Source organism: Giraffa tippelskirchi, chromosome 4, assembly GCF_054371585.1.
Source record: "Giraffa tippelskirchi isolate mGirTip1 chromosome 4, T2T-mGirTip1v1.2.pri, whole genome shotgun sequence".
Taxonomy (NCBI): domain Eukaryota; kingdom Metazoa; phylum Chordata; class Mammalia; order Artiodactyla; family Giraffidae; genus Giraffa; species Giraffa tippelskirchi.
The window spans coordinates 50841797-50852396 of NC_137278.1; positions in this window are offsets into that span (position 1 = coordinate 50841797).

The window sequence follows — 10600 nt, forward strand, 5'->3', positions numbered from 1 at the left end:
CCCCAGAGTTTACTTAAACTCATGTCTATTGAGTCAGTGATGCCATCCAGCCATCTCACCCTCTGTCATCCCCTTCTCCTCCTACCTTCAATCTTTCCCAGCATCAGGCTCTTTTCAACTGAGTCAGTTCTTCACATCAGGTGGCCAAAGTATTGGAGCTTCAGCTTCAGCACCAGTCCTTCCAATGAATATTCAGGACTGATTTCCTTTAGGATGGACTGATTAGATCTCCTTGCAGTCCAAGGGACTCTCATGATTCTTTAGGTTGTTCCTTTAGGTATATAGGTTCTTGTAAAACATAATTTTCCTCTGTGTATAATGGCAAGTGTTATCTTATTGTAGGTAAGCAATATAGGCAAAACAGTAATAAGAATAGCTAATATTTAGACCTCTCCTGCTATATGCAATGCATCATTTAAATATTTATCTGGAATAACTTATGCAATATTCACCAAAAAGATATGAAAGAGATTATTGATATTCCCTTGCTTTTTCTATGAAACTGAAGCTCCAATACTTTGGCCACCTGATGTGAAAAGCCAGCTCATTCGAAAAGACTCTGATCCGGGGAGAGATTGAGAGCAGAAAGAGAAGGAGGCAACAGAGAATGCGATGGTTGGATAGCATTACTGACTCAATGGGCATGAGTTCAAGCAAACCGAAGGAGATAGTGAAGGACAGAAAAGCCTGGCATGCTGCAGTCCATGGGGTCTCAAAGTGTCAGACACGACTTGTGACTGAACAAAAACCATGTGAAGGAGGTAACATTATCTTTACTATGGAGATGAGGTAAAGAGAGATGAACAATTTGTACAGTCTCAGCCAAGTAGCATTAATGGATCCAGGGTTAATAAAGCAATCTAATCATAAGGCTCGCACTCTATCTGAAGCATTAAGGAGTTCCGATGTCCCTTATGAGCCCTGTAACAGGCAAAGCCATCCTTTAAGTTAGCTGAGGATTTGTCTCTGAGAAACTAACAACCTATTTGAAAGGAACCATTCAAAGACCAATGTTACGTAAACCGAATATTGTGAAATAATAATGAATAAGTGCTGATGATCATAAGTAGGAAAAGAATACAAGGAAAGCTTTCTGTAAAGTTCATACTGGAGTTGAGCCTTGAAAGGTGAATGAAAGTTGATTGTAGAAATGTGCAGAGGTGAGATTCCAAACAGAGGTAAAAAGAATTATAAAAATATAGGAAAATATGCTTTTTGTGGGATAGTGGGGGAGAATATTTGATTATGACAGAGCTACTACTTGGGAAAACTATCATTTGAAAGTAATTAAAATTCAGGTTTCCACTGAACACTTCTTATGCTTATAGAGGCAGCATCCATAGAGCTATCCCTGGACTTTTTCTCTAACTAAGAACACGGAAGATCAGGTCCCAGTAAATAGGCAGTAGTTTCATCTGAAGTTGGTGCAATTCTTGTGCTTTGAATAATTGCTGTCTAGTCTCACAAGTAGCTTGACGTCTTCTTCCTTTCTCTGGTCAATTCTACTTTCCATCAAAGCAAGTATACTTTAGTACAATCATTCCACCTGTCAAGCAACAGGCACAAAACAGCAACAACAAATCCTATTACATATCAATAAAAGCAAATAAGGGCTTCCCAGGAGGTCCAATGGTAAAGAAACAGCATGCCAATGCAGGAGACAGATTTGATCCCTGGGTCAGGAAGATCCCCTGGAGAAGAAAATGGCAACCCATTCCAGTATTCTTCCCTGGAAAAATTCCATAGACAGAGGAGCATAGGAGGCTACAGTCCATGGGGTTGCAAAGAGTTGGACATGACTGAGCCCTCCCCCACCACCCCCACACACAAAAGCAAATAACTCCTTATGAGCCTAGAAGCACCTGATAATTTGTCAATGGAAGACTAATTAGGCTAAAGCTTGAACCACAACTGGACTTGCTTTGTGTAAGGCCTCCTCTTGGCAATTGCCTTGAATAATATAAGCTCTGAGGAACCACTATTTAATAAAGGAGATGACTCATGCAGACCTAACAAAAACAGAACACTCTGTGGTTTAAAATAGGGGGAAAAAAGGTCACTGAATGTTGTGAGTATTCAGAGCAGATTATTTGGCTTGAATTAAGATAAGGAATTAAGTTTATAAAGGAAATACACAAATAAATTTGGAAATAACTAACTCTAAGGGTTAGTTATTGATTGTTTATTTGAAAAGCATGCCATTCCCCATAAATTTCGAACATAATTCAAGTTGTGCTTTAGCGAATTTCAGCTGGTGTCAATTTAAAATAATACTATTATTTTATTTTAATTCACTCATTTTATTATTGCTATTATTGTACCACAATGAGGTATCATTTCACACCAGTCAGAATGGCTGCTATCCAAAAGTCTACAAGCAATAAATGCTGGAGAGGGTGTGGAGAAAAGGGAACCCTCTTACACTGTTGGTGGGAATGCAAACTAGTACAGCCACTATGGAGAACAGTGTGGAGATTCCTTAAAAAACTGGGAATAGAACTGCCATATGACCCAGCAATCCCACTGCTGGGCATATACACCGAGGAAACCAGAATTGAAAGAGACGCGTGTACCCCAATGTTCATCGCAGCACTGTTTACAATAGCCAGGACATGGAAGCAACCTAGATGTCCATCAGCAGACGAATGGATAAGGAAGCTGTGGTACATATACACAATGGAATATTACTCAGCCATTAAAAAAAATACATTTGAATCGGTTCTACTGAGATGGATGAAACTGGAGCCCATTATACAGAGTGAAGTAAGCCAGAAAGAAAAACAACAATACAGTATACTAATGCATATATATGGAATTTGAAAGATGGTAACGATAACCCTATATGCGAGACAGAATAAGAGACACAGATGCATGGAACAATTTTATGGACTCTGAGGGAGAAGGTGAGGGTGGGACGTTCTGGGAGAATGGCATTGAGACATGTGTATTGTCATATGTGAAACAGAGCACCATTCCATGTTCGATGCATGTGACAAGGGCTCAGGGCCGGGGCAATGGGATGATCCAGAAGGATGGGATGGGGAGGGAGGTGGGTGGGGGGTCCGGGAAGGGGAACACATGTAAACCCATGGCTGATTCATGTCAATGTATGGCAAAAACTATTACAATATTGTAAAGTAATTAGCCCCCAACTAAAATAAATAAATTTATAAAAAAAATAAAAAATAAAAAATAAATGAGTGGGGAGGAAATATTAGGTAATCAAGACAACTTATACTATTAATGATTATAATTTACCAGTCTTTTACTTGCACAGGAAAACTGTCCCATTTAAGTATTCAAAGTTAATAGTTCAAGTTTGACAAGTTCCTTTTTGGAAATAGTAATTCTGTCATACCTTTGTGTAAGAGAACTGTTGAATTAATAATTTTAATTCTCATATGTATCTTTTATATGGAAATATAACCCAAGAAAAAGTTTATTAGAGATTTTACAGTTAAATTGTGGTCAGACACTCATAATTTCAAGAGATTGTACAATATTTCAACATTCACTAAAATCATGACTATTATTTAACTAGTATACACTGCTCAGATGCTCAGTCATGTCCAACTCTTTGTGACTCTTTGGACTGTAGCCCTCATGGCTCCTCTGTCCTTGGGACTCTGCATACTACAGTGGTTTGCCATTACCTATTCCAGGGGATCTTCCCAACCCAGGCAGTGAACCCGCATCTCTCATGTTTCCTGCATTGACAGGTGGATTTTTTATTACTAGCTCTCCTTGGGAAGCTCAACTAGTATATTAAGCTGATGTTTTAGTTTTGGAGAATATATTCTCAATGCATAAGGAAATGTATTTAACTTTCTCAAGGTAGTGTGATGAACAAAATCAAATATGTTTGTAAAGCTGTCTCAGGTATAGGAAAAGGCCCATATACATGTGAGAATGAAACAGATGCAATAAACGGGCACTATTAATGAGACCAATTGTGCAACACCGTCTGATGCCATCATGGCATATTTTCAAAGTAAATACAAACAACGATGATAAAAATTACTGAGTATTTCCAATATGCAACATGTTTCCCTTGACATAGGGAGAATTATATAAAGACATCTTTGATAAGCCCTACTCAAATATTTTTCTGACTTTCGTGAGCATAAAATCTTAACGTTAGGAAAGAATGCACACATATGACTAAATGAAGAAATTAAATTCACTTTAAAATCAAGAACTGGGAAGAATCCAAGTTCCAGCAGACATTTTTCAGAAGGTAAATATTTTGGGTGATCAAGGGAAGCTTTATAGAGGGAATGGGACTTGAGAAAATTAACAAAGGTTGAAGAATTGATTAAAAAAAGAAAGTCTAAAAAGAAAGTAAAAAAGATGGATAAGAAAGAGTACAAAGGGAACTGACTTGTAATAAGCAAAAGCAGCACCATAACCCCAAATTCCCAAGTGCAGTTATTATGATATTTGAGCTTTGGCAAGTTATGCGAATTGTCAAAATTTATACTGCTGTTGAGTGATTGAGGCAGGATTTGAGATAGGATTCTTTTTGCTAATTACATTAAGTTACAAAGAAGGGTGTTAATTCAAGTGAATATGTATGAAACATACTTTCAAACACATAGCAGTACTATCATATAAATATATATGTATAAACACACCTACATACTGGGCTTCCCTAGTGGCCTAGCAGTAAAGAAACCATTTGCAATGCAAGGGACCCAGATTCAATCCCTGGGTCTGGAAGATCCCCTGGAGAAGGGCATGACAACCCACTCTAGTACTCTCTCCAGGAAAATTCCATGGACAGAGGAACCTGGTGGGCTGCGGTCCATGGGTGTGCAAAGAGTCAGACACAACTGAAGCAACTGAGAATACATGCATGCACGCCAACTTATTATTAAAGGTTGTGATAGGGATTTAATGTTTGTACTCAGTTTATAGCAAACATATAAATATAGAGATAGGTAAAGTAGATCAAGTTATGATATTAATATACTAAAAAAGCAAAGTCATGACATATATCAACCTTATAAATATAGATGCAGAAAGAGTTGCAGAACACAACAAAATAATTTTAGCAAAAGAAAAGCAAGATGCAAGACAACAAATATATACTGATGAAAGAATTTCATGAAAAAGTTTTTCATAAATGAATGATGACCATAGATTATAAAATTAACTTTGGACAATAAACACACTAAACAAATGCTTATTTGTATAAAATGGTTCTAATTTATTGCTACAAGAAAATGTTGAACTTACTTTTAACATCTTTGAAGAACTTGTTTGGGGATTTTATACAATAAGTAAGACCCGTTCTTTTGACTAACTATAGAAAGGACACACATCTTTATCTTTGGAGGTGACTTTGAATATTGGGAATATTCAAAGCAAATAAGCAGGATATAGTGAAAAATAGCATGATCAATATTTTACTTCTCAAAAATTAACAAATCTGTTAAAAGAAGAGGTAAAATGAGTATTATCAGTCTTGTGAGTAGACCGCATGCTTCACAAATATTTGAGTAATGAAGTTATATAAAGGCTATTTATATTCAGGACAAACTAAGATGTCCTCAGCCTCCAGGGACTCATATAACATTTCCTGATGCAACTTCTTTTTTTTTTCCTCAAAAAATGCTGACAGACCACTTTCAATGGAAAACATGAAATCCAAAGGCATGGTTTGGATTGAAGGACAAAATATAGAAGCAACTCATAAGTTAACATGAATATTGAGTTAGAGCTTCAAGGGAGAGAGAAGGGACTCAAGTAACATGTTTGAGCAGTGATGAGTTGAAGTTTTCTAGAAAAAAATATTTGTCAAAAAAAACTACCACCCTGGGAGTGATTAAAAGATTTTGAAGGACACATACATCTAATATTAAACTTTGAAAGTAGTGTTTAAATACAGTTTAACATACACATACCTTGTTAAGTGGGAGTTTTTGAGGGATTATGGTCCAAATCTCCGCCAAGGCTTTAGATGTAAAACTCAACTGTGGGGACTTCCCTGTTGGTCCAGTGGTTAAGAGTCTACCTGCTGATGCAGAGGACACAGGTTCGATCCCTGGTCCAGGAAAATCCCACATGCCGTGGAGCAACTAAGCCCATGCACCACAAGTACTGAGCCCACACACTCTGGAACCTGTGCTCTGCAGCAAGAGAAGCTGCTACAACGAGAAGCCTGCGCACTGCAACTAGAGCGAGCCCAGGTGCAACAATAAAGACCCAGCACAACCAAAAAAAAAAAAAAAAAAACAAACTCAACTGTGAATGGGAGGTCAACAAGAAAAGAGAATGTAAGCTTCTGAGGATTTGCAGAAATCCAAGGAGAAGATTTGGACTTCTGACAAAGATATAAAAAAGAGGTTAAATAAAATTGTATGTAAATCTCAAAGGTAGTCTTTAAGCTGTCATATAGTTTATATTTGAATGGAGAAAAAATGAATATATACATCTCTCTATTCATCCATATATCTATCAAGGTCTTTCAAGAGGAGGTTAATTCTAAATCTTCAAAACATTAATTATGTTTTCTTCTTTAATTATGTTTTCTTTCAGTAAAATATAATTATAATGACCATTTACATTTGTTATAATGAACTAGCATTTAATACAGGGAACTTTCATGTGCACTGTCCAATTTAATCTTCATTCTCACCTTGTAAATTATATTTTGCTCCATTTTTCTTTTGAGGAAGTAAAACTCAGAATGACTAAGTGTCATAACCAATATTAACTGGTAAATTGGGGGATCAATTTATGTCCTTTGATATTAAAATCTGTATTTTTTACAGGCATCTTACTGCATCTTCTGATGCTCTATTTGGCCTCTCTTTTATTCTTTATAGAACAAGCTCTGATCAATCTTAGGGAAAACTACAGAGTAACCACCTACCCTCCACCTCCAAGTCTGTGTTATTTGTCTATTGAAGTTCAACTGTCTTCTGCTGCCTAAGACAGCCTGAACAATTCTCTAACTCAAGTCTACCTTTCCTCAAAATCGCCAGTGTCCTTGATTTTCATATCCAGAATGAATATCTTGCTTCTGAAAAAAAACCTGGTTTCATCACACTGAGGACTTTCTGAATGCTTATAGAACTGAGTATTAGACTCCAGTAAGTTATTAATACCTCATGCATTAATGAGTAGGGAAAATAAATTAAACAGAGGGTGCTTAAATCCCTCTAAGAACTTTCCCTTCCATATAATATGTATTTTACACATAGTACCTAATGTTGGCCTTCAGATTATTATTATTGTTTTAATGCAAGGAGTTGACACATTTAATGAGGTTGCTTTAATCTTCCTTCAAGTCCTAGAAACTAGATAGATAGGGCCATCCAATAAATGACAATCATCCTTAACTTTGGGCACTGGGTACATTGCTCTGGGGTTATTAGGGCAAATGAATCCAAAACAAACAAACAATGCCCTCCAACTGCAACGTGACAGGTTTATTAAATTTGACCTACTTTGGGGATGACCTGCTTTTTTCCATTTTAAATGAAAATATTTATTAGGCAAGTTTCCAAATCTATTTGAAGAAAAAATGCATGCATTATGGGTATCACAGGTGATGAAGTAAATATAAGGGAAATTTGCATAAAATTCAGATGATATGACATTTAGAAGTTAACTTTTGATATATCTGAAATGTAGTAAAATAGAGCCTAGCTAAAGATGTAAGTGTGAGAGCTATGCCACATGTATGTTTTAGGCAGAAATCATTCTAACCCAGTTCTTCACAATAGAAATACAAATTATTGAAGAAGAAATTCTAGAACATTTCATTTATATGACCTTTAGTAAATGTGTTCCATGAAATTTGATTTCTACAAGTTAATTTGAAAGGACTTAGTTTGGAATATATTATAGAAGAGAAGAAAAGAATTTGCCACACTTTCAAAAAATACTGGAGGGCAATGAAGAAATCAATCACTATGATAAAATGTCAAAGAATATGAGGCCGAATTAGGGTTGTTGTGAAGTCCGGTGTTTTTTAACATCTTCATTAAAGCCTCAGAAAAGAGAATTGATTGACATTGAGAACAGATGTTGCTCCTTCTGCACAAAATTATTTAGATAACACAAATGCTAGTGAATTAGTATGTCTCCATTTATTTTCAAAAGTAGAAGATTGGCACACCTATTTCATAAGACATTTTCCAGAACTAAGTAGATGGATTTAAATACAAGTTATTACAATTTCCATTTGATATTGTAGGGGAGGCAAATTTTTACCTCCACACTCTTTGGGTTTTTCAACTGAGTCTGAGAATTAAACTGACATAACAGATTAACAAGGAAGCACAAATATTTAAGTAAGTTTTTCATGACACAAGAGTCCTCAAAAGGAAATGAAGACTCCAAGAAACAATGAACCTGCAAAGATCAGCAATTGTGGAAAGTAGCTAAATTATAAGAGGTAGCTAAACGAAGACACAAATTATTTTACCAAGGGCTATTTGCACAGAATTCTCTCCATCTCAATTTCTTATTCTTAATGATAAGAATGTTACTTTCCTTCTAGTACAGAAAGGGCATCTTTCACATGGGAATTTCATCTCCTCCTTTTAAGAAAAGAAGAAAGGTCAGAGTGTTTTTCTTCTATTTACTATTTGCTATTTTTTGTTGTTTAGTTGCTATGTCATGTCTAACTCTTCTGCAATCCTGTGGATTCTAGACTGTCATGCTCCTCTGTCCATAGAATTTCCCAGGCAAGAACAGTGAAGTGGGTTGCCATTTCCTTCTCCAAGGAATCTTTTCAACCCAGGGATAGAAGCCATGCTCCTACTGCTTGTTATGCAACTTTAACTCAAAGTACTCAATATGCCAGAGTGGCATATTTTGGGATTATGTTAATATATTCTGTCATGCTTTAATATCAAAAGTTTCATTTGTTTAAATTTCTCAAAGATATTAAAAATTATTGTGCTAGTGGCTCACAATATACTAAATATATCTTATTGATGATGGAAGACAGTGACATGCCTATGTGTTTCATTCAAAGAATAAGAGACACAGATGCATAGAACAGTCTTATGGACTCTGAGGGAGAAGGTAAAGGTGGGACGCTCTGAGAGAATAGCATTGAAACATGTATATTATCATATGTGAAACAGAACACCATTCCATGTTTGATGCATGAGACAAATGCTCAGGGCTGGGGCAATGGCATGACCCAGAGGGATGGGATGGGGAGGGAGGTGGGAGGGGGGTCCAGGATGGGGAACACATGTAAACCCATGGCTGATTCATGTCAATGTATGGCAAAAACCACTACAATATTGTAAAGTAATTAGTCCCCCTAAAATAGATAAATTTATTAAAAAGTAATAATAATAAAAAATAAATTAAAAAAATCTTCATATTCATTTACCAACACACAATTTTGCTGTGTATTATACATATCTGATTCAAACACAGTGATCAAACTGATGAGAATTTACAAAATATTTGGAAACAAAAACCCATGTATACTTTAAAATTACAGAACTCGCAGAAAGAAAGCATTATTCAGCTAAATAATTTCATACGATATATGTGTATTTAATATCTATCACAAACTTGGCCCAATATCAGGCACCAAGACTGAGAAGAAATATGATCATTCTTGCTTTAAGGGAAAATGACTTCTCATCATTAAGAAAAGAAAAGTTATGACTTGATTTTGTTGTTGTTTAGTTGCTAAGTCTTGTCCAACTCTTTGCAACCCCATGAACTGCAGCATGCCAGGCTTCCTTCTCCTTCATTATCTCCTGGAATTTTCTCAAACTCATGTCCACTGAGTCAGTGACCCCATCCAACCATGTCATCCTCAGTCACACCCTTCTCCTCCTACCCTCAATCTTTCCCAGCATCAGGGTCTTTTCAAATGAGTCAGCACTTTGCATCAGGTGGCCAAAGTATTGGAGCTTCAGCTTCAGTATCAGTCCTTTCAATGAGTATTCAGGGTTGATTTCTTTTAGGATTGACTGGTTTGATCTCCTTGCTGTCTAAGGGACTCTCAAGAGTCTTCTCCATCACCTCAGTTTGAAAGCATCAATTCTTCATTGCTCAGACTTCTTTATGGCCCAACTCTCACATCAGTACATGAGTACTGAAAAAACGAAAGCTTTGACTATATGGACCTTTGCTGGCAAAGTGATGTCTCTTCTTTTTAATACACTGTCTATGTTTGTCATGGTCTTTCTTCCAAGGAAAATTGCAGTAGCTGTCTTGACATTTTTGCTTACTCATTATCCTTCTGACTAATCCCTTCTTTGGTCCTCTAGGAGACTTCTGAAAAGATGGACTTACTCTTCAGACTGCTCTTTGTGGTCTTGAAAAAGGCATTTTCCTGAGGTGCTGTGTGAGACCTGTTTACTATTTTCAGTAATTTACACTCCAGCCACGGACAGAGAAAACTTACAAATGTGAAAGAACTAAATCATCTCCTTGGATTTGGCCACATTATTCAGTTCTCTTTATCTTAATGTACAAAGAAAAATGTATACAAATTTAATACAAAGAGCTACACAGCCATACAGATTGCTCAGAACATCAAATATCAATTTAAGTAGTTCTTTAAGAGGAGAGAAGTTAAATGGAAATATCTTGCCCTTTATCCTGAGGTACA